The sequence below is a fragment of the Macaca fascicularis genome, chromosome 16 (genome assembly GCF_037993035.2).
Source record: "Macaca fascicularis isolate 582-1 chromosome 16, T2T-MFA8v1.1".
Classification (NCBI taxonomy): Eukaryota; Metazoa; Chordata; class Mammalia; order Primates; family Cercopithecidae; genus Macaca; species Macaca fascicularis.
Window position 1 is genome coordinate 24,008,667 of NC_088390.1, and position 21,945 is coordinate 24,030,611.

Sequence of the window (21,945 nt, forward strand, 5' to 3'; positions counted from 1 at the left end):
TCTTTGTTATCGGAGGATATTTCCTTTCGCCCTATAGTCTTCAAATGGATCCGAAATATCTGTTGTCAGATTCCACAGAAATAAGGCTAGCAAAGAGATCCACGAAATGCAGATATAACTCTGTGAGATGAATTATCAGAACACTAAGCAGTTTCTCAGAAAGCTTCTTTCCAGATTTCATCGGAGGATATTTCCTTTTTCACCATAGCCATCTATGGGCTTCCAAATATCACTTTGCCAATTCCACAAGAACTGTCTTAGCGAAAGACTTCTTGAGGGGTAAGCTGTAACTCTGTGAGATGATTTCACAGAACACAAAGAAGTTTCTCAGAAAGCTCCTTTCTCTTTGTTATCGGAGGATATTTCCTTTGGCCCTGTAGTCTTCAAAGGGATCCGAAATATCTGTTCTCAGATACCACAGAAATAAGGCTAGCCAAGAGATCCACGAAATGCAGATGTAACTCTTTGAGATGAATTAACAGAACACTAAGCAGTTTCTCAGAAAGCTTCTTTCCAGATTTCATCGGAGGATATTTCCTTTTTCACCATAGCCCTCTATGGGCTTCCAAATATCACTTTGCCAATTCCACAAGTTCTGTCTTAGCGAAAGGCTTCTTGAGGGGAAGGCTGTACCTCTGTGAGATGATTTCACAGAACACAAAGAAGTTTCTCAGAAAGCTTCTTTCTTTTTGTTATCGGTGGATATTTCCTTTGGCCCTATAGTCTTCAAAGGGAAAGGAAATATCTGTTCTCAGATTCCACAGAAATAAGGCTAGCAAAGAGATCCACGAAATACAGATGTAACTCTGTGAGATGAATTAACAGAACACTAAGCAGATTCTCAGAAAGCTTCTTTCGAGAATTCATCGGAGGATATTTCCTTTTTCACCATAGCCCTCTCTGGGCTTCCAAATATCACTTTGCCAAATCCACAAGAACTGTCTTAGGGAAAGGCTTCTTGAGGGGAAAGCTGTAACTCTGTGCGATGATTTCACAGAAAACAAAGAAGTTTCTCAGAAAGCTTCTTTCTCTTTGTTATCGGAGGATATTTCCTTTGGCCCTTTAGTCTTCAAAGGGATCCGAAATATCTGTTGTCAGATTCCACAGAAATAAGGCCAGCAAAGAGATCCACGAAATACAGATGTAACTCTGTGAGATGAATTAACAGAACACTAAGCAGTTTCTCAGAAAGCTTCTTTCCAGATTTCATCGGAGGATATTTGCTTTTTCACAATAGAACTCTAGGGGCTTCCAAATATCACTTTGCCAATTCCCCAAGAACTGTCTTAGCGAAAGGCTTCTTGGGGGGAAAGCTGTAACTCTGTGAGATGATTTCACAGAACACAAAGAAGTTTCTCAGAAAGCTTCTTTCTCTTTGTTATCGGAGGATATTTCCTTTGGCCCTATAGCCTTCAAATGGATCCGAAATATCTGTTGTCAGATTTCACAGAAATAAGACTAGCAAAGAGATCAACGAAATGCAGATGTAACTCTGTGAGATGAATTAACAGAAAACTAAGCAGTTTCTCAGAAAGCTTCTTTCCAGATTTCATCGGAGGAAATTTCCTTTTTCACCGTAGCCCTCTAAGAGCTTCCGAATATCACTTTGCCAATTCCACAAAAACTCTCTTAGTGAAAGGCTTCTTGTGGGGAAAGCTATACCTCTATGAGATGATTTCACAGAACACAAAGAAGTTTCCCGCATAGCTTCTTTCTCTTTGTTATCGGAGGATATTTCCTTTGGCCCTATAGTCTTCAATGGGATCCGAAATATCTGTTCTCAGATTCCACAGAAATAAGGCTAGCAAAGAGATCTACGAAATACAGATATAACTCTGTGAGATGAATTAACAGAACACTAAGCAGTTTCTCAGAAAGCTTCTTTCCAGATTTCATCGGAGGATATTTCCTTTTCCACCATAGCCCTCTATGGGATTCCAAATATCACTTTGCCAATTCCACAAGAACTGTCTTAGCGAAAGGCTTCTTGAGGGGAAAGCTGTAACTCTGTGAGATGATTTCACAGAACACAAAGAAGTTTCTCAGAAAGCTTCTTTCTCTTTGTTATCGGAGGATATTTCCTTTGGCCCTATAGTCTTCAAAGGGATCCGAAATATCTGTTCTCAGATTCCACAGAAATAAGGCTGGCAAAGAGATCCACGAAATACAGATGTAACTCTGTGAGATGAATTAACAGAACACTAAGCAGTTTCTCAGAAAGCTGCTTTCCAGATTTCATCGGAGGATATTTCCTTTTTCACCATTGCCCTCTACGGGCTTCCAAATATCACTTTGCCAATTCCACAAGAACTGTCTTAGCGAAAGGCTTGTTGAAGAGAAAGCTGTAACTCTGTGAGATGATTTCACATAACACAAAGAAGTTTCTCAGAAAGCTTCTTTCTCTTTGTTATCGGAGGATATTTCCTTTGGCCCTATAGTCTTCAAATGGAAAGGAAATATCGATTCTCAGATTCCACAGAAAAAAGGCTAGCAAAGAGATCCACAAAATACAGATGTAACTCTGTGAGATGAATTAACAGAACACTAAGCAGTTTCTCAGAAACCTTCTTTCCTGATTTCATTGGAGGATATTTCCTTTTTCGCCATAGCCCGCTATGGCCTTCCAAATATCACTCTGCTAATTCCACATGAACTGTTTTAGCGAAAGGCTTCTTGAGGGGAAAGCTTTAACTCTGTGGGATGATTTCACAGAACACAAAGAACTTTCTCAGAAAGCTTCTTTCTCTTTGTTATCGGAGGATATTTCCTTTGGCCCTATAGTCTTCAAAGGGATCCGTAATATCTGGTCTCAGATTCCACAGAAATAAGGCTAGCAAAGAGATCCAAGAAATACAGATGTAACTCTGTGAGATGAATTAACAGAACACTAAGCAGTTTCTCAGAAAGCTTCTTTCTAGATTTCATCGGAGGATATTTCCTTTTTCACCGTAGCCCTCTATGGGCTTCGAAATATCACTTTGCCAATTCCACAAGAAATGTTTAGCGAAAGGCTTCTTGAGGGTAAAGCTGTACCTCTGTGAGATGATTTCAGAGAACACAAAGAAGTTTCTCAGAAAGCTTCTTTCTCTTTGTTATCGGAGGATATTTCCTTTGGCCCTATAGTCTTCAAAGGGAAAGGAAATATGTATTCTCAGATTCCACAGAAATAAGGCTAGCAAAGAGATCCACGAAATACAGATGTAACTCTGTGAGATGAATTAACAGAACACTAAGCAGTTTCTCAGAAGGCTTCTTTCCAGATTTCATCGGAGGATATTTCCTTTTTCACTATAGTACTCTATGGGCTTCCAAATATCACTTTGCAAATTCCACAAGAACTGTCTTAGTGAAAGACTTCTGAGGGGAAAGCTGTAACTCTGTGAGATGATTTCACAGAACACAAAGAAGTTTCTCAGAAATCTTCTTTCTCTTTGTTATCGGAGGATATTTCCTTTCGCCCTATAGTCTTCAAATGGATCCGAAATATCTGTTGTCAGATTCCACAGAAATAAGGCTAGCAAAGAGATCCACGAAATGCAGATATAACTCTGTGAGATGAATTATCAGAACACTAAGCAGTTTCTCAGAAAGCTTCTTTCCAGATTTCATCGGAGGATATTTCCTTTTTCACCATAGCCATCTATGGGCTTCCAAATATCACTTTGCCAATTCCACAAGAACTGTCTTAGCGAAAGACTTCTTGAGGGGTAAGCTGTAACTCTGTGAGATGATTTCACAGAACACAAAGAAGTTTCTCAGAAAGCTCCTTTCTCTTTGTTATCGGAGGATATTTCCTTTGGCCCTGTAGTCTTCAAAGGGATCCGAAATATCTGTTCTCAGATACCACAGAAATAAGGCTAGCCAAGAGATCCACGAAATGCAGATGTAACTCTTTGAGATGAATTAACAGAACACTAAGCAGTTTCTCAGAAAGCTTCTTTCCAGATTTCATCGGAGGATATTTCCTTTTTCACCATAGCCCTCTATGGGCTTCCAAATATCACTTTGCCAATTCCACAAGTTCTGTCTTAGCGAAAGGCTTCTTGAGGGGAAGGCTGTACCTCTGTGAGATGATTTCACAGAACACAAAGAAGTTTCTCAGAAAGCTTCTTTCTTTTTGTTATCGGTGGATATTTCCTTTGGCCCTATAGTCTTCAAAGGGAAAGGAAATATCTGTTCTCAGATTCCACAGAAATAAGGCTAGCAAAGAGATCCACGAAATACAGATGTAACTCTGTGAGATGAATTAACAGAACACTAAGCAGATTCTCAGAGAGCTTCTTTCGAGAATTCATCGGAGGATATTTCCTTTTTCACCATAGCCCTCTCTGGGCTTCCAAATATCACTTTGCCAAATCCACAAGAACTGTCTTAGGGAAAGGCTTCTTGAGGGGAAAGCTGTAACTCTGTGCGATGATTTCACAGAAAACAAAGAAGTTTCTCAGAAAGCTTCTTTCTCTTTGTTATCGGAGGATATTTCCTTTGGCCCTTTAGTCTTCAAAGGGATCCGAAATATCTGTTGTCAGATTCCACAGAAATAAGGCCAGCAAAGAGATCCACGAAATACAGATGTAACTCTGTGAGATGAATTAACAGAACACTAAGCAGTTTCTCAGAAAGCTTCTTTCCAGATTTCATCGGAGGATATTTGCTTTTTCACAATAGAACTCTAGGGGTTTCCAAATATCACTTTGCCAATTCCCCAAGAACTGTCTTAGCGAAAGGCTTCTTGGGGGGAAAGCGGTAACTCTGTGAGATGATTTCACAGAACACAAAGAAGTTTCTCAGAAAGCTTCTTTCTCTTTGTTATCGGAGGATATTTCCTTTGGCCCTATAGCCTTCAAATGGATCCGAAATATCTGTTGTCAGATTTCACAGAAATAAGACTAGCAAAGAGATCAACGAAATGCAGATGTAACTCTGTGAGATGAATTAACAGAAAACTAAGCAGTTTCTCAGAAAGCTTCTTTCCAGATTTCATTGGAGGAAATTTCCTTTTTCACCGTAGCCCTCTAAGAGCTTCCGAATATCACTTTGCCAATTCCACAAAAACTCTCTTAGTGAAAGGCTTCTTGTGGGGAAAGCTATACCTCTATGAGATGATTTCACAGAACACAAAGAAGTTTCTCGCAAAGCTTCTTTCTCTTTGTTATCGGAGGATATTTCCTTTGGCCCTATAGTCTTCAATGGGATCCGAAATATCTGTTCTCAGATTCCACAGAAATAAGGCTAGCAAAGAGATCTACGAAATACAGATATAACTCTGTGAGATGAATTAACAGAACACTAAGCAGTTTCTCAGAAAGCTTCTTTCCAGATTTCATCGGAGGATATTTCCTTTTCCACCATAGCCCTCTATGGGATTCCAAATATCACTTTGCCAATTCCACAAGAACTGTCTTAGCGAAAGGCTTCTTGAGGGGAAAGCTGTAACTCTGTGAGATGATTTCACAGAACACAAAGAAGTTTCTCAGAAAGCTTCTTTCTCTTTGTTATCGGAGGATATTTCCTTTGGCCCTATAGTCTTCAAAGGGATCCGAAATATCTGTTCTCAGATTCCACAGAAATAAGGCTGGCAAAGAGATCCACGAAATACAGATGTAACTCTGTGAGATGAATTAACAGAACACTAAGCAGTTTCTCAGAAAGCTGCTTTCCAGATTTCATCGGAGGATATTTCCTTTTTCACCATTGCCCTCTACGGGCTTCCAAAGATCACTTTGCCAATTCCACAAGAACTGTCTTAGCGAAAGGCTTGTTGAAGAGAAAGCTGTAACTCTGTGAGATGATTTCACATAACACAAAGAAGTTTCTCAGAAAGCTTCTTTCTCTTTGTTATCGGAGGATATTTCCTTTGGCCCTATAGTCTTCAAATGGAAAGGAAATATCGATTCTCAGATTCCACAGAAAAAAGGCTAGCAAAGAGATCCACAAAATACAGATGTAACTCTGTGAGATGAATTAACAGAACACTAAGCAGTTTCTCAGAAAACTTCTTTCCTGATTTCATTGGAGGATATTTCCTTTTTCGCCATAGCCCGCTATGGCCTTCCAAATATCACTCTGCTAATTCCACATGAACTGTTTTAGCGAAAGGCTTCTTGAGGGGAAAGCTTTAACTCTGTGGGATGATTTCACAGAACACAAAGAACTTTCTCAGAAAGCTTCTTTCTCTTTGTTATCGGAGGATATTTCCTTTGGCCCTATAGTCTTCAAAGGGATCCGTAATATCTGGTCTCAGATTCCACAGAAATAAGGCTAGCAAAGAGATCCAAGAAATACAGATGTAACTCTGTGAGATGAATTAACAGAACACTAAGCAGTTTCTCAGAAAGCTTCTTTCTAGATTTCATCGGAGGATATTTCCTTTTTCACCGTAGCCCTCTATGGGCTTCGAAATATCACTTTGCCAATTCCACAAGAAATGTTTAGCGAAAGGCTTCTTGAGGGTAAAGCTGTACCTCTGTGAGATGATTTCACAGAACACAAAGAAGTTTCTCAGAAAGCTTCTTTCTCTTTGTTATCGGAGGATATTTCCTTTGGCCCTATAGTCTTCAAAGGGAAAGGAAATATGTATTCTCAGATTCCACAGAAATAAGGCTAGCAAAGAGATCCACGAAATACAGATGTAACTCTGTGAGATGAATTAACAGAACACTAAGCAGTTTCTCAGAAGGCTTCTTTCCAGATTTCATCGGAGGATATTTCCTTTTTCACTATAGTACTCTATGGGCTTCCAAATATCACTTTGCAAATTCCACAAGAACTGTCTTAGTGAAAGACTTCTGAGGGGAAAGCTGTAACTCTGTGAGATGATTTCACAGAACACAAAGAAGTTTCTCAGAAATCTTCTTTCTCTTTGTTATCGGAGGATATTTCCTTTCGCCCTATAGTCTTCAAATGGATCCGAAATATCTGTTGTCAGATTCCACAGAAATAAGGCTAGCAAAGAGATCCACGAAATGCAGATATAACTCTGTGAGATGAATTATCAGAACACTAAGCAGTTTCTCAGAAAGCTTCTTTCCAGATTTCATCGGAGGATATTTCCTTTTTCACCATAGCCATCTATGGGCTTCCAAATATCACTTTGCCAATTCCACAAGAACTGTCTTAGCGAAAGACTTCTTGAGGGGTAAGCTGTAACTCTGTGAGATGATTTCACAGAACACAAAGAAGTTTCTCAGAAAGCTCCTTTCTCTTTGTTATCGGAGGATATTTCCTTTGGCCCTGTAGTCTTCAAAGGGATCCGAAATATCTGTTCTCAGATACCACAGAAATAAGGCTAGCCAAGAGATCCACGAAATGCAGATGTAACTCTTTGAGATGAATTAACAGAACACTAAGCAGTTTCTCAGAAAGCTTCTTTCCAGATTTCATCGGAGGATATTTCCTTTTTCACCATAGCCCTCTATGGGCTTCCAAATATCACTTTGCCAATTCCACAAGTTCTGTCTTAGCGAAAGGCTTCTTGAGGGGAAGGCTGTACCTCTGTGAGATGATTTCACAGAACACAAAGAAGTTTCTCAGAAAGCTTCTTTCTTTTTGTTATCGGTGGATATTTCCTTTGGCCCTATAGTCTTCAAAGGGAAAGGAAATATCTGTTCTCAGATTCCACAGAAATAAGGCTAGCAAAGAGATCCACGAAATACAGATGTAACTCTGTGAGATGAATTAACAGAACACTAAGCAGATTCTCAGAAAGCTTCTTTCGAGAATTCATCGGAGGATATTTCCTTTTTCACCATAGCCCTCTCTGGGCTTCCAAATATCACTTTGCCAAATCCACAAGAACTGTCTTAGGGAAAGGCTTCTTGAGGGGAAAGCTGTAACTCTGTGCGATGATTTCACAGAAAACAAAGAAGTTTCTCAGAAAGCTTCTTTCTCTTTGTTATCGGAGGATATTTCCTTTGGCCCTTTAGTCTTCAAAGGGATCCGAAATATCTGTTGTCAGATTCCACAGAAATAAGGCCAGCAAAGAGATCCACGAAATACAGATGTAACTCTGTGAGATGAATTAACAGAACACTAAGCAGTTTCTCAGAAAGCTTCTTTCCAGATTTCATCGGAGGATATTTGCTTTTTCACAATAGAACTCTAGGGGTTTCCAAATATCACTTTGCCAATTCCCCAAGAACTGTCTTAGCGAAAGGCTTCTTGGGGGGAAAGCTGTAACTCTGTGAGATGATTTCACAGAACACAAAGAAGTTTCTCAGAAAGCTTCTTTCTCTTTGTTATCGGAGGATATTTCCTTTGGCCCTATAGCCTTCAAATGGATCCGAAATATCTGTTGTCAGATTTCACAGAAATAAGACTAGCAAAGAGATCAACGAAATGCAGATGTAACTCTGTGAGATGAATTAACAGAAAACTAAGCAGTTTCTCAGAAAGCTTCTTTCTAGATTTCATTGGAGGAAATTTCCTTTTTCACCGTAGCCCTCTAAGAGCTTCCGAATATCACTTTGCCAATTCCACAAAAACTCTCTTAGTGAAAGGCTTCTTGTGGGGAAAGCTATACCTCTATGAGATGATTTCACAGAACACAAAGAAGTTTCTCGCAAAGCTTCTTTCTCTTTGTTATCGGAGGATATTTCCTTTGGCCCTATAGTCTTCAATGGGATCCGAAATATCTGTTCTCAGATTCCACAGAAATAAGGCTAGCAAAGAGATCTACGAAATACAGATATAACTCTGTGAGATGAATTAACAGAACACTAAGCAGTTTCTCAGAAAGCTTCTTTCCAGATTTCATCGGAGGATATTTCCTTTTCCACCATAGCCCTCTATGGGATTCCAAATATCACTTTGCCAATTCCACAAGAACTGTCTTAGCGAAAGGCTTCTTGAGGGGAAAGCTGTAACTCTGTGAGATGATTTCACAGAACACAAAGAAGTTTCTCAGAAAGCTTCTTTCTCTTTGTTATCGGAGGATATTTCCTTTGGCCCTATAGTCTTCAAAGGGATCCGAAATATCTGTTCTCAGATTCCACAGAAATAAGGCTGGCAAAGAGATCCACGAAATACAGATGTAACTCTGTGAGATGAATTAACAGAACACTAAGCAGTTTCTCAGAAAGCTGCTTTCCAGATTTCATCGGAGGATATTTCCTTTTTTTCCGTAACCCTCTATGGGCTTCGAAATATCACTTTGCCAATTCCACAAGAACTGTCTTAGCGAAAGGCTTCTTGAGGGGAAAGTTGTAACTCTGTGAGATTCTTTCACAGAACACAAAGAAGTTTCTCAGAAAGCTTCTTTCTCTTTGTTATCGGATAATATTTCCTTTGGCCCTATAGTCTTCAAAGGGAAAGGAAATATGTGTTCTCAGATTCCACAGAAATAAGGCTAGCAAACAGATCCATGAAATACAGATGTAACTCTGGGAGATGAATTAACCGAACACTAAGCAGTTTCTCAGAAAGCTTCTTTCCAGATTTCATCGGAGGATATTTCCTTATTCTCCATAGCCCTCTATGGGCCTCCAAATATCACTTTGCCAATTCCACAAGAACTGTCTTAGCGAAAGGCTTCTTGAGGGGAAAGCTGTAACTCTGTGAGATGATTTCACAGAACACAAAGAAGTTTCTCAGAAAGCTTCCTTCTCTTTGTTATCGGAGGATATTTCCTTTGGCACTATAGTCTTCAAAGGGATCCGAATTATCTGTTGTCAGATTCCAAAGAAATAAGGCCAGCAAAGAGATCCACGAAATACAGATGTAACTCTGTGAGATGAATTAACAGAACACTAAGCAGTTTCTCAGAAAGTTTCTTTCCAGATTTCATCGGAGGATATTTGCTTTTTCACCATAGCCCTCTATGGGCTTCCAAATATCACTTTGCCAATTCCACAAGTTCTGTCTTAGCGAAAGGCTTCTTGAGGTGAAAGCTGTAACTCTGTGAGATGATTTCACAGAACACAAAGAAGTTTCTCAGAAAGCTTCTTTCTCTTTGTTATCGGAGGATATTTCCTTTGGCCCTATAGTCTTCAAAGGGAAAGGAAATATGTGTTCTCAGATTCCACAGAAATAAGGCTAGCAAAGAGATCCACGAAATACAGATGAATCTCTGTGAGATGAATTAACAGAACACTAAGCAGTTTCTCAGAAAGCTTCTTTCCAGATTTCATCGGAGGATATTTCCTTTTTCAAAATAGCCCACTATGGGCTTCCAAATATCACTTTTCCAATTCCACAAGAACTGTCTTAGCGAAAGGGTACTTGATTGGAGAGCTGTAACTCTGTGAGATGATTTCACAGAACACAAATAAGTTTCTCAGAAAGCTTCTTTCTGTTTGTTATCGGAGGATATTTCCTTTGGCGCTATAGTCTTCAAAGGGATCCGCAATATCTGTTCTCAGATTCCACATAAATAAGGCTAGCAAAGAGATCCACGAAATACAGATGTAACTCTGTGAGATGAATTATCCGAACGCTAAGCAGTTTGTCAGAAAGCTTCTTTCCAGATTTCATCGGAGGATATTTCCTTTTTCACCACAGCCCTGTAAGGGCTTTCAAATATCACTTTGCCAATTCCAAAAGAACTGTCTTAGCAAAAGTCTTCTTAAGGGGAAAGCTGTAACTCTGTGAGATGATTTCACAGAACACAAAGAAGTTTCTCAGAAAGCTTCTTTCTCTTTGTTATCGGAGGATATTTCCTTTGGCCCTATAGTCTTCAAAGGGAAAGGAAATATCTGTTGTCAGTTTCCACAGAAATGAGGCTAGCCAAGAGATCCACGAAATGCCGATGTAACTCTGTGAGATGAATTAACAGAACACTAAGCTGTTTCTCAGAAAGCTTCTTTCCAGATTTCATCTGAGGATATTTCCTTTTTCTCCATAGCCCTCTATGGGCCTCCAAATATCACTTTGCCAATTCCACAAGAACTGTCTTAGCGAAAGGCTTCTTGAGGGGAAAGCTGTCACTCTGTGAGATGATTTCACAGAACAGAAAGAAGTTTCTCTGAAAGCTTCATTCTCTTTGTTATCGGAGGATATTTCCTTTGGCCCTATTGTCTTCAAAGAGATCCGAAATATCTGTTCTCAGATTCCACAGAAATAAGGCTAGCAAAGAGATCCACGAAATACAGATGTAACTCTGTGAGATGAATTAACAGAACACTAAGCAGTTCTCAGAGAGCTTCTTTCCAGATTTCATCGGAGAATATTTCCTTTTTCACCATAGCCCTCTAGAGGCTTCCAACATCACTTTGCCAATTCCACAAGAACTGTCTTAGCGAAAGGCTTCTTGAGGGGAAAGCTGTAACTCTGTGAGTTGATTTCACAGAACACAAAGAAGTTTCTCAGAAAGCTTCTTTCTTTTTGTTATCGGAGGATATTTCCTTTGGCCCTATAGTCTTCAATGGGAAAGGAAATATGTGTTCCCAGAATCCACAGAAATAAGGCTAGCAAAGGGATCCACGAAATACAGATGTAACTCTGTGAGATGAATTAAGAGAACACTAAGAAGTTTCTCAGAAAGGTTCTTTCCAGATTTCATCGGAGGATATTTCCTTTTTCACCATCGCCCTCTAAGGGCTTCCAAATATCACTTTGCCAATTCCACAAGAACTGTCTTAGCGAAAGGCTTCTTGAGGGGAAAGCTGTAACTCTGTGAGATGATTTCACAGAACACAGAGAAGTTTCTCAGAAAGCTTCTTTCTCTTTGTTATCGGTGGATATTTCCTTTGGCCCTATAGTCATAAAAGGGACCCGAAATATCTCTTCTCAGATTCCACAGTAATAAGGCTAGCAAAGAGATCAACGAAATACAGATGTAACTCTGTGAGATGAATTAACAGAACACTAAGCAGTTCTCAGAGAGCTTCTTTCCAGATTTCATCGGAGAATATTTCCTTTTTCACCATAGCCCTCTAGAGGCTTCCAAACATCACTTTGCCAATTCCACAAGAACTGTCTTAGCGAAAGGCTTCTTGAGGGGAAAGCTGTAACTCTGTGAGATGATTTCACAGAACACAAAGAAGTTTCTCAGAAAGCTTCTTTCTCTTTGTTATCGGAGGATATTTCCTTTGGCCCTATATTCTTCAATGGGAAAGGAAATATGTGTTCCCAGATTCCACAGAAATAAGGCTAGCAAAGAGATCCACGAAATACAGATGTAACTCTATGAGATGAATTAACAGAACACTAAGCAGTTTCTCAGAAAGCTTCTTTCCATATTTCATCGCAGGATATTTCCTTTTTCTCCATAGCCCTATATGGGCCTCCAAATATCACTTTGCCAATTCCACAAGAACTGTCTTAGCGAAAGGCTTCTGGGGGGGAAAGCTGCAACTCTGTGAGATGATTTCACAGGACAGAAAGAAGTTTCTCTGAAAGCTTCATTCTCTTTGTTATCGGAGGATATTTCCTTCGGCCCTATTATCTTCAAAGAGATCCGAAATATCTGTTCTCAGATTCCACAGAAATAAGGCTAGTAAAGAGATCCACGAAATACAGATGTAACTCTGGGAGATGAACTAAAAGAACACTAAGCAGTTTCTCAGAAAGCTTCTTTCCAGATTTCATCGGAGGATATTTGCTTTTTCTCCATAGCCCTCTATGGGCTTCCAAATATCACTTTGCCTATTACACAAGAACTGTCTTAGCGAAAGGCTTCTTGAGGGGAAAGCTGTAACTCTGTGAGATGATTTCACAGAACACAAAGAAGTTTCTCAGAAAGCTTCTTTCTCTTTGTTATCGGAGGATATTTCCTTTGGCTCTATAGTCTTCAAAGGGATCCGAAATATCTGTTCTCAGACTCCACAGAAATAAGGCTAACAAAGAGATTCACAAAATACAGATGTAACTCTGTGAGATGAATTAACAGATCACTAAGCAGTTTCTCAGAAAGCTTCTTTCCTGATTTCATCTGAGGATATTTCTTTTTTCACTAGAGCCCACCGTGGGCTTCCAAATATCACTTTGCCAATTCCACAAGAACTGTCTTAGCGAAAGGCTTCTTGAGGGGAAAGCTGTTACTCTGTGAGATGATTTCACAGAACACAAAGAAGTTTCTCAGAAAGCTTCGTTCTCTTTGTTATCGGAGGATATTTCCTTTGACCCTATAGTCTTCTGAGGGATCAGAAATATCTGTTCTCAGATTCCACAGAAATAAGCCTAGCAAAGAGATCCACGGAATGCGGATGTAACTCTGTGAGATGAATTAACAGAAAACTAAGCAGTTTCTCAGAAAGCTTCTTTCCAGATTTCATCGGAGGATATTTCCTTTTTCACCATAGCCCTCTAGGGGTTCCAAATATCACTTTGCCAGTTCCACAAGAACTGTCTTAGCGAAAGGCTACTTGAGGGGAAAGCTTTAACTCTGTGAGTTGATTTCACAGAACACAAAGAAGTTTCTCAGAAAGCTTCTTTCTGTTTGTTATCGGAGGATATTTCCTTTGGCCCCATAGTCTTCAAAGCGATCCGAAATATCTCTTCTCAGATTCCACAGAAATAAGGCTAGCAACGATGTCCACGAAATACAGATGTAAGTCTGTGAGATGAATTAACAGAACACTAATCACTTTCTCAGAAAGCTTCTTTCCAGATATCATCGGAGGATATTTCCTTTTTCACCATAGCCCTCTATGGGCTACCAAATATCACTTTGCCAATTCCAGAAGAACTGTCTTAGCGAAAGGCTTCTTGAGGGGAAAGCTGTAACTCTGTGAGATGATTTCACAGAACACAAAGAAGTTTCTCCGAAAGCTTCTTTCTCTTTGTTATCGGAGGATATTTCCTTTGGCCCTATAGTCTTCAAAGGGATCCGAAATATCTGTGGTCAGATTCCACAGAAATAAGGCTAGCAAAGAGACCCACGAAATACAGATGTAACTCTGGGAGATGACTTAACAGAACACTAATCAGTTTCTCAGAAAGCTTCTTTCCAGATTTCATCGGAGGATATTTTCTTTTTCAACATAGCCCTCTAGAGGCTTCCAAATATCACTTTGCCAATTCCACATGAACTGTCTTAGCAAAAGGCTTCTTGAGGGTAAAGCTGTAACTCTGTGAGATGATTTCACAGAACAGAAAGAAGTTTCTCAGAAAGATTCTTTCTCTTTGTTATCGGAGGATATTTCCTTTGGCCCTATAGTCTTCAGAGGGATCTGAAATATCTGTTCTCAGATTCCACAGAAATAAGGCTAGCAAAGAGATCCACGAAATACATATGTAACTCTGTGAGATGAATTAACAGAACACTAAGCAGTTTCTCAGAAAGCTTCTTTCCAGATTTCATTGGAGGATATTTCCTTTTTCTCTCTAGCCATCGATGGGCTTCCAAATATCACTTTGCGAATTCCAAAAGAACTGTCTTAGTGAAAGGCTTCCTGAGGGGAAAGCTGTAAGTCTGTGAGATGATTTCAGAGAACACGAAGAAGTTTCTCAGAAAGCTTCTTTCTCTTTGTTATCGGAGGATATTTCATTTTGCCCTATAGTCTTCAAAGGGATCCGAAATATCTGTGGTCAGATTCCACAGAAATAAGGCTAGCAAAGAGATCCACGAAATACAGATGTATCCCAGGGAGATGAATTATCCGAACACTAAGCAGTTTTTCAGAAAGCTTCTTTCCAGATTTCATCGCAGGATATATCCTTTTTCACCATAGTCTTCTATGGGCTTCCAAATATCACTTTGCCAATTCCACAAGAACTGTCTTAGCGAAAGGCTTCTTGAGGGGAAAGCTGTTACTCTGTGAGATGATTTCACAGAACACAAAGAAGTTTCTCAGAAAGCATCTTTCTCTTTTTTATCTGAGGATATTTCCTTTGGCCCTATAGTCTTCAAAGGGAAAGGAAATATCTGTTCTCAGATTCCACAGAAATAAGCCTAGTAAAGAGATCCACGAAATACAGATGTAACTCTGTGAGATGAATTAACAGAACACTAAGCAGTTTCTCAGAAAGCTTCTTTCCAGATTTCATCGGAGGATATTTCCTTTTTAACAATAGCCCTCTATGGGCTTCCAAATATCACTTTGCCAATTCCACAAGAACTGACGTAGCGAAAGGCTTCTGGAGGGGAAAGCTGTAACTCTGTGAGATGATTTCACAGAACACAAAGAAGTTTCTCAGAAGGCTTCTTTCTCTTTGTTATCGGAAGATAATTCCTTAGGCCCTATAGTCTTCAAAGGGAAAGGAAATATCTGTTCTCAGATTCCACAGAAATAAGGCTAGCAAAGAGATCCACGAAATACAGATGTAACTCTGTGAGATGAATTAACAGAACACTAAGAAGTTTCTCAGAACGGTTCTTTCCAGATATCATCGGAGGATATTTTCTTTTTCACCATAGCCCTCTATGGGCTTCCAAATATCACTTTGCCAATTCCAAAAGAACTGTCTTAGCGAAAGGCTTCTTGAGGGGAAAGCTGTAACTCTGTGAGATGATTTCACAGAACACAAAGAAGTTTCTCAGAAAGCTTCTTTCTCTTTGTTATCGGAGGATATTTCCTTTGGCCCTATAGTCTTCAAAGGGATCCGAAATATCTCTTCTCAGATTCCACAGAAATAATGCTAGCAAATAGATCCACGAAATACAGATGTAACTCTGTGAGATGAATTAACAGAACACTAAGCAGTTCTCAGAGAGCTTCTTTCCAGATTTCATCGGAGAATATTTCCTTTTTCACCATAGCCCTCTAGAGGCTTCCAAATATCACTTTGCTAATTCCACAAGAACTGTCTTAGCGAAAGGCTTCTTGAGGGGAAAGCTGTAACTCTGTGATATGATTTCACAGAACACAAAGAAATTTCTCAGAAAGCTTCTTTCTCTTTGTTATCGGAGGATATTTCCTTTGGCCCTATAGAATTCAAAGGGAAAGGATATATCTGTTGTCAGATTCCACAGAAATAAGGCTAGCAAAGAGATCCACGAAATACAGATGTAACTCTGTGAGATGAATTAACAGAACACTAAGCAGTTTCTCAGAAAGCTTCTTTCCAGATTTCATCGGAGGATATTTCCTTTTTCACCATAGCCCTCTATGGGCTTCCAAATATCACTTTGCCAATTCCACAAGAACTGACGTAGCGAAAGGCTTCTGGAGGGGAAAGCTGTGACTCTGTGAGATGATTTCACAGAACAGAAAGAAGTTTCTCTGAAAGCTTCATTCTCTTTGTTATCGGAGGATATTTCCTTTGGCCCTATTATCTTCAAAGAGATTCGAAATATCTGTTCTCAGATTCCACAGAAATAAGGCTAGCAAAGAGATCCACGAAATACAGATGTAACTCTGGGAGATGAACTAAAAGAACACTAAGCAGTTTCTAAGAAAGCTTCCTTCCAGATTTCATCTAAGGATATTTGCTTTTTCTCCATAGCCCTCTAAGGGGTTCCAAATATCACTTTGCCAATTCCACAAGAAATGTCTTAGCGAAAGGCTTCTTGAGGGGAAAGCTGTAACTCTGTGAGTTCATTTCACAGAACACAAAGAAGTTTCTCAGAAAGCTTCCTTCTCTTTGTTATCTTAGGATATATCCTTTGGCCCTATAGTATTCAGAGGGATCCGAAATATCTGTTCTCAGACTCCACAGAAATAAGGCTAGCAAAGAGATCCACGAAATACAGATGTAACTCTGTGAGATGAATTAACAGAACACTAAGACGTTTCTCAGAAAGCTTCTTTCCAGATTTCATCGGAGGATATTTCCCTTTTCACCATAGCCCTCTATGGGCTTCCAAATATCACTTTGCCAATTCCACAAGAACTGTCTTAGCCAAAGGCTTCTTCAGGGGAAAGTTGTAACTCTGTGAGATGATTTCACAGAACACAAAGAAGTTTCTCAGAAAGCTTCTTTCTCTTTGTTATCGGAAGATAATTCCTTTGGCCCTATAGTCTTCAAAGGGATCCGAAATATCTGTTCTCAGATTCCACAGAAATAAGGCTAGCAAAGAGATCCACGAAATACAGATGTAACTCTGTGAGATGAATTAAGAGAACACTAAGAAGTTTCTCAGAAAGGTTCTTTCCAGATTTCATCGGAGGATATTTCCTTTTTCACCATAGCCCTCTAAGGGCTTCCAAATATCACTTTGCCAATTCCACAAGAACTTTCTTAGCGAAAGGCTTCTTGAGGGGAAAGCTGTAACTCTGTGAGATGATTTCACAGAACACAGAGAAGTTTCTCAGAAAGCTTCTTTCTCTTTGTTATCGGAGGATATTTCCTTTGGCCCTATAGTCTTAAAAGGGACCCGAAATATCTCTTCTCAGATTCCACAGAAATAAGGCTAGCAAAGAGATCAACGAAATACAGATGTAACTCTCTGAGATGAATTAACAGAACACTAAGCAGTTCTCAGAGAGCTTCTTTCCAGATTTCATCGGAGAATATTTCCTTTTTCACCATAGCCCTCTAGAGGCTTCCAAACATCACTTTGCCAATTCCACAAGAACTGTCTTAGCGAAAGGTTTCTTGAGGGGAAAGCTGTAACTCTGTGAGATGATTTCACCGAACACAAAGAAGTTTCTCAGTAGGCTTCTTTCTCTTTGTTATCGAAGGATATTTCCTTTGACCCTATAGTCTTCAAAGACATCCGAAATATCTGTTCTCAGATTCCAGAGAAATAAGGCTATCAAGGAGATCAACGAAATACAGTTGTAACTCTGTGAGGTGAATTAACAGAACACGAAGCAGTTTCTCAGAAAGCTTCTTTCCAGATTTCATCGGAGGATATTTCCTTTTTCACTGTAGCCCTCTATGGGCTTCCAAATATCACTTTGCCAATTCCACAAGAACTGTCTTAGTGAAAGTCTTCTTGAGGAGAAAGCTGTAACTCTGTGAGATGATTTCACAGAACACAAAGAAGTGTCTCAGAAAGCTTTCTCTTTGTTATCGGAGGATATTTCCTTTGACCCTATAGTCTTCAAAGGGAAAGGAAATATGTGTTCTCAGATTCCACAGAAATAAGGGTAGCCAAGAGATCCACGAAATACAGATGTAACTCTGTGAGATGAATTAACAGAACACTAAGCTGTTTCTCAGAAAGCTTCTTTCCAGATTTCATCTGAGGATATTTCCTTTTTCTCCATAGCCCTCTATGGGCCTCCAAATATCACTTTGCCAATTCCACAAGAACTGTCTTAGCGAAAGGCTTCTTGAGGGGAAAGCTGTCACTCTGTGAGATGATTTCACAGAACAGAAAGAAGTTTCTCTGAAAGCTTCATTCTCTTTGTTATCGGAGGATATTTCCTTTGGCCCTATTGTCTTCAAAGAGATCCGAAATATCTGTTCTCAGATTCCACAGAAATAAGGCTAGCAAAGAGATCCACGAAATACAGATGTAACTCTGTGAGATGAATTAACAGAACACTAAGCAGTTCTCAGAGAGCTTCTTTCCAGATTTCATCGGAGAATATTTCCTTTTTCACCATAGCCCTCTAGAGGCTTCCAACATCACTTTGCCAATTCCACAAGAACTGTCTTAGCGAAAGGCTTCTTGAGGGGAAAGCTGTAACTCTGTGAGTTGATTTCACAGAACACAAAGAAGTTTCTCAGAAAGCTTCTTTCTTTTTGTTATCGGAGGATATTTCCTTTGGCCCTATAGTCTTCAATGGGAAAGGAAATATGTGTTCCCAGAATCCACAGAAATAAGGCTAGCAAAGGGATCCACGAAATACAGATGTAACTCTGTGAGATGAATTAAGAGAACACTAAGAAGTTTCTCAGAAAGGTTCTTTCCAGATTTCATCGGAGGATATTTCCTTTTTCACCATCGCCCTCTAAGGGCTTCCAAATATCACTTTGCCAATTCCACAAGAACTGTCTTAGCGAAAGGCTTCTTGAGGGGAAAGCTGTAACTCTGTGAGATGATTTCACAGAACACAGAGAAGTTTCTCAGAAAGCTTCTTTCTCTTTGTTATCGGTGGATATTTCCTTTGGCCCTATAGTCATAAAAGGGACCCGAAATATCTCTTCTCAGATTCCACAGTAATAAGGCTAGCAAAGAGATCAACGAAATACAGATGTAACTCTGTGAGATGAATTAACAGAACACTAAGCAGTTCTCAGAGAGCTTCTTTCCAGATTTCATCGGAGAATATTTCCTTTTTCACCATAGCCCTCTAGAGGCTTCCAAACATCACTTTGCCAATTCCACAAGAACTGTCTTAGCGAAAGGCTTCTTGAGGGGAAAGCTGTAACTCTGTGAGATGATTTCACAGAACACAAAGAAGTTTCTCAGAAAGCTTCTTTCTCTTTGTTATCGGAGGATATTTCCTTTGGCCCTATATTCTTCAATGGGAAAGGAAATATGTGTTCCCAGATTCCACAGAAATAAGGCTAGCAAAGAGATCCACGAAATACAGATGTAACTCTATGAGATGAATTAACAGAACACTAAGCAGTTTCTCAGAAAGCTTCTTTCCATATTTCATTGCAGGATATTTCCTTTTTCTCCATAGCCCTATATGGGCCTCCAAATATCACTTTGCCAATTCCACAAGAACTGTCTTAGCGAAAGGCTTCTGGGGGGGAAAGCTGCAACTCTGTGAGATGATTTCACAGGACAGAAAGAAGTTTCTCTGAAAGCTTCATTCTCTTTGTTACCGGAGGATATTTCCTTCGGCCCTATTATCTTCAAAGAGATCCGAAATATCTGTTCTCAGATTCCACAGAAATAAGGCTAGTAAAGAGATCCACGAAATACAGATGTAACTCTGGGAGATGAACTAAAAGAACACTAAGCAGTTTCTCAGAAAGCTTCTTTCCAGATTTCATCGGAGGATATTTGCTTTTTCTCCATAGCCCTCTATGGGCTTCCAAATATCACTTTGCCTATTACACAAGAACTGTCTTAGCGAAAGGCTTCTTGAGGGGAAAGCTGTAACTCTGTGAGATGATTTCACAGAACACAAAGAAGTTTCTCAGAAAGCTTCTTTCTCTTTGTTATCGGAGGATATTTCCTTTGGCTCTATAGTCTTCAAAGGGATCCGAAATATCTGTTCTCAGACTCCACAGAAATAAGGCTAACAAAGAGATTCACAAAATACAGATGTAACTCTGTGAGATGAATTAACAGATCACTAAGCAGTTTCTCAGAAAGCTTCTTTCCTGATTTCATCGGAGGATATTTCTTTTTTCACTAGAGCCCACCGTGGGCTTCCAAATATCACTTTGCCAATTCCACAAGAACTGTCTTAGCGAAAGGCTTCTTGAGGGGAAAGCTGTTACTCTGTGAGATGATTTCACAGAACACAAAGAAGTTTCTCAGAAAGCTTCGTTCTCTTTGTTATCGGAGGATATTTCCTTTGACCCTATAGTCTTCTGAGGGATCAGAAATATCTGTTCTCAGATTCCACAGAAATAAGCCTAGCAAAGAGATCCACGGAATGCGGATGTAACTCTGTGAGATGAATTAACAGAAAACTAAGCAGTTTCTCAGAAAGCTTCTTTCCAGATTTCATCGGAGGATATTTCCTTTTTCACCATAGCCCTCTAGGGGTTCCAAATATCACTTTGCCAGTTCCACAAGAACTGTCTTAGCGAAAGGCTACTTGAGGGGAAAGCTTTAACTCTGTGAGTTGATTTCACAGAACACAAAGAAGTTTCTCAGAAAGCTTCTTTCTGTTTGTTATCGGAGGATATTTCCTTTGGCCCCATAGTCTTCAAAGCGATCCGAAATATCTCTTCTCAGATTCCACAGAAATAAGGCTAGCAACGATGTCCACGAAATACAGATGTAAGTCTGTGAGATGAATTAACAGAACACTAATCACTTTCTCAGAAAGCTTCTTTCCAGATATCATCGGAGGATATTTCCTTTTTCACCATAGCCCTCTATGGGCTACCAAATATCACTTTGCCAATTCCAGAAGAACTGTCTTAGCGAAAGGCTTCTTGAGGGGAAAGCTGTAACTCTGTGAGATGATTTCACAGAACACAAAGAAGTTTCTCCGAAAGCTTCTTTCTCTTTGTTATCGGAGGATATTTCCTTTGGCCCTATAGTCTTCAAAGGGATCCGAAATATCTGTGGTCAGATTCCACAGAAATAAGGCTAGCAAAGAGACCCACGAAATACAGATGTAACTCTGGGAGATGACTTAACAGAACACTAATCAGTTTCTCAGAAAGCTTCTTTCCAGATTTCATCGGAGGATATTTTCTTTTTCAACATAGCCCTCTAGAGGCTTCCAAATATCACTTTGCCAATTCCACATGAACTGTCTTAGCAAAAGGCTTCTTGAGGGTAAAGCTGTAACTCTGTGAGATGATTTCACAGAACAGAAAGAAGTTTCTCAGAAAGCTTCTTTCTCTTTGTTATCGGAGGATATTTCCTTTGGCCCTATAGTCTTCAGAGGGATCTGAAATATCTGTTCTCAGATTCCACAGAAATAAGGCTAGCAAAGAGATCCACGAAATACATATGTAACTCTGTGAGATGAATTAACAGAACACTAAGCAGTTTCTCAGAAAGCTTCTTTCCAGATTTCATTGGAGGATATTTCCTTTTTCTCTCTAGCCATCGATGGGCTTCCAAATATCACTTTGCGAATTCCAAAAGAACTGTCTTAGTGAAAGGCTTCCTGAGGGGAAAGCTGTAAGTCTGTGAGATGATTTCAGAGAACACGAAGAAGTTTCTCAGAAAGCTTCTTTCTCTTTGTTATCGGAGGATATTTCATTTTGCCCTATAGTCTTCAAAGGGATCCGAAATATCTGTGGTCAGATTCCACAGAAATAAGGCTAGCAAAGAGATCCACGAAATACAGATGTATCCCAGGGAGATGAATTATCCGAACACTAAGCAGTTTTTCAGAAAGCTTCTTTCCAGATTTCATCGCAGGATATATCCTTTTTCACCATAGTCTTCTATGGGCTTCCAAATATCACTTTGCCAATTCCACAAGAACTGTCTTAGCGAAAGGCTTCTTGAGGGGAAAGCTGTTACTCTGTGAGATGATTTCACAGAACACAAAGAAGTTTCTCAGAAAGCATCTTTCTCTTTTTTAT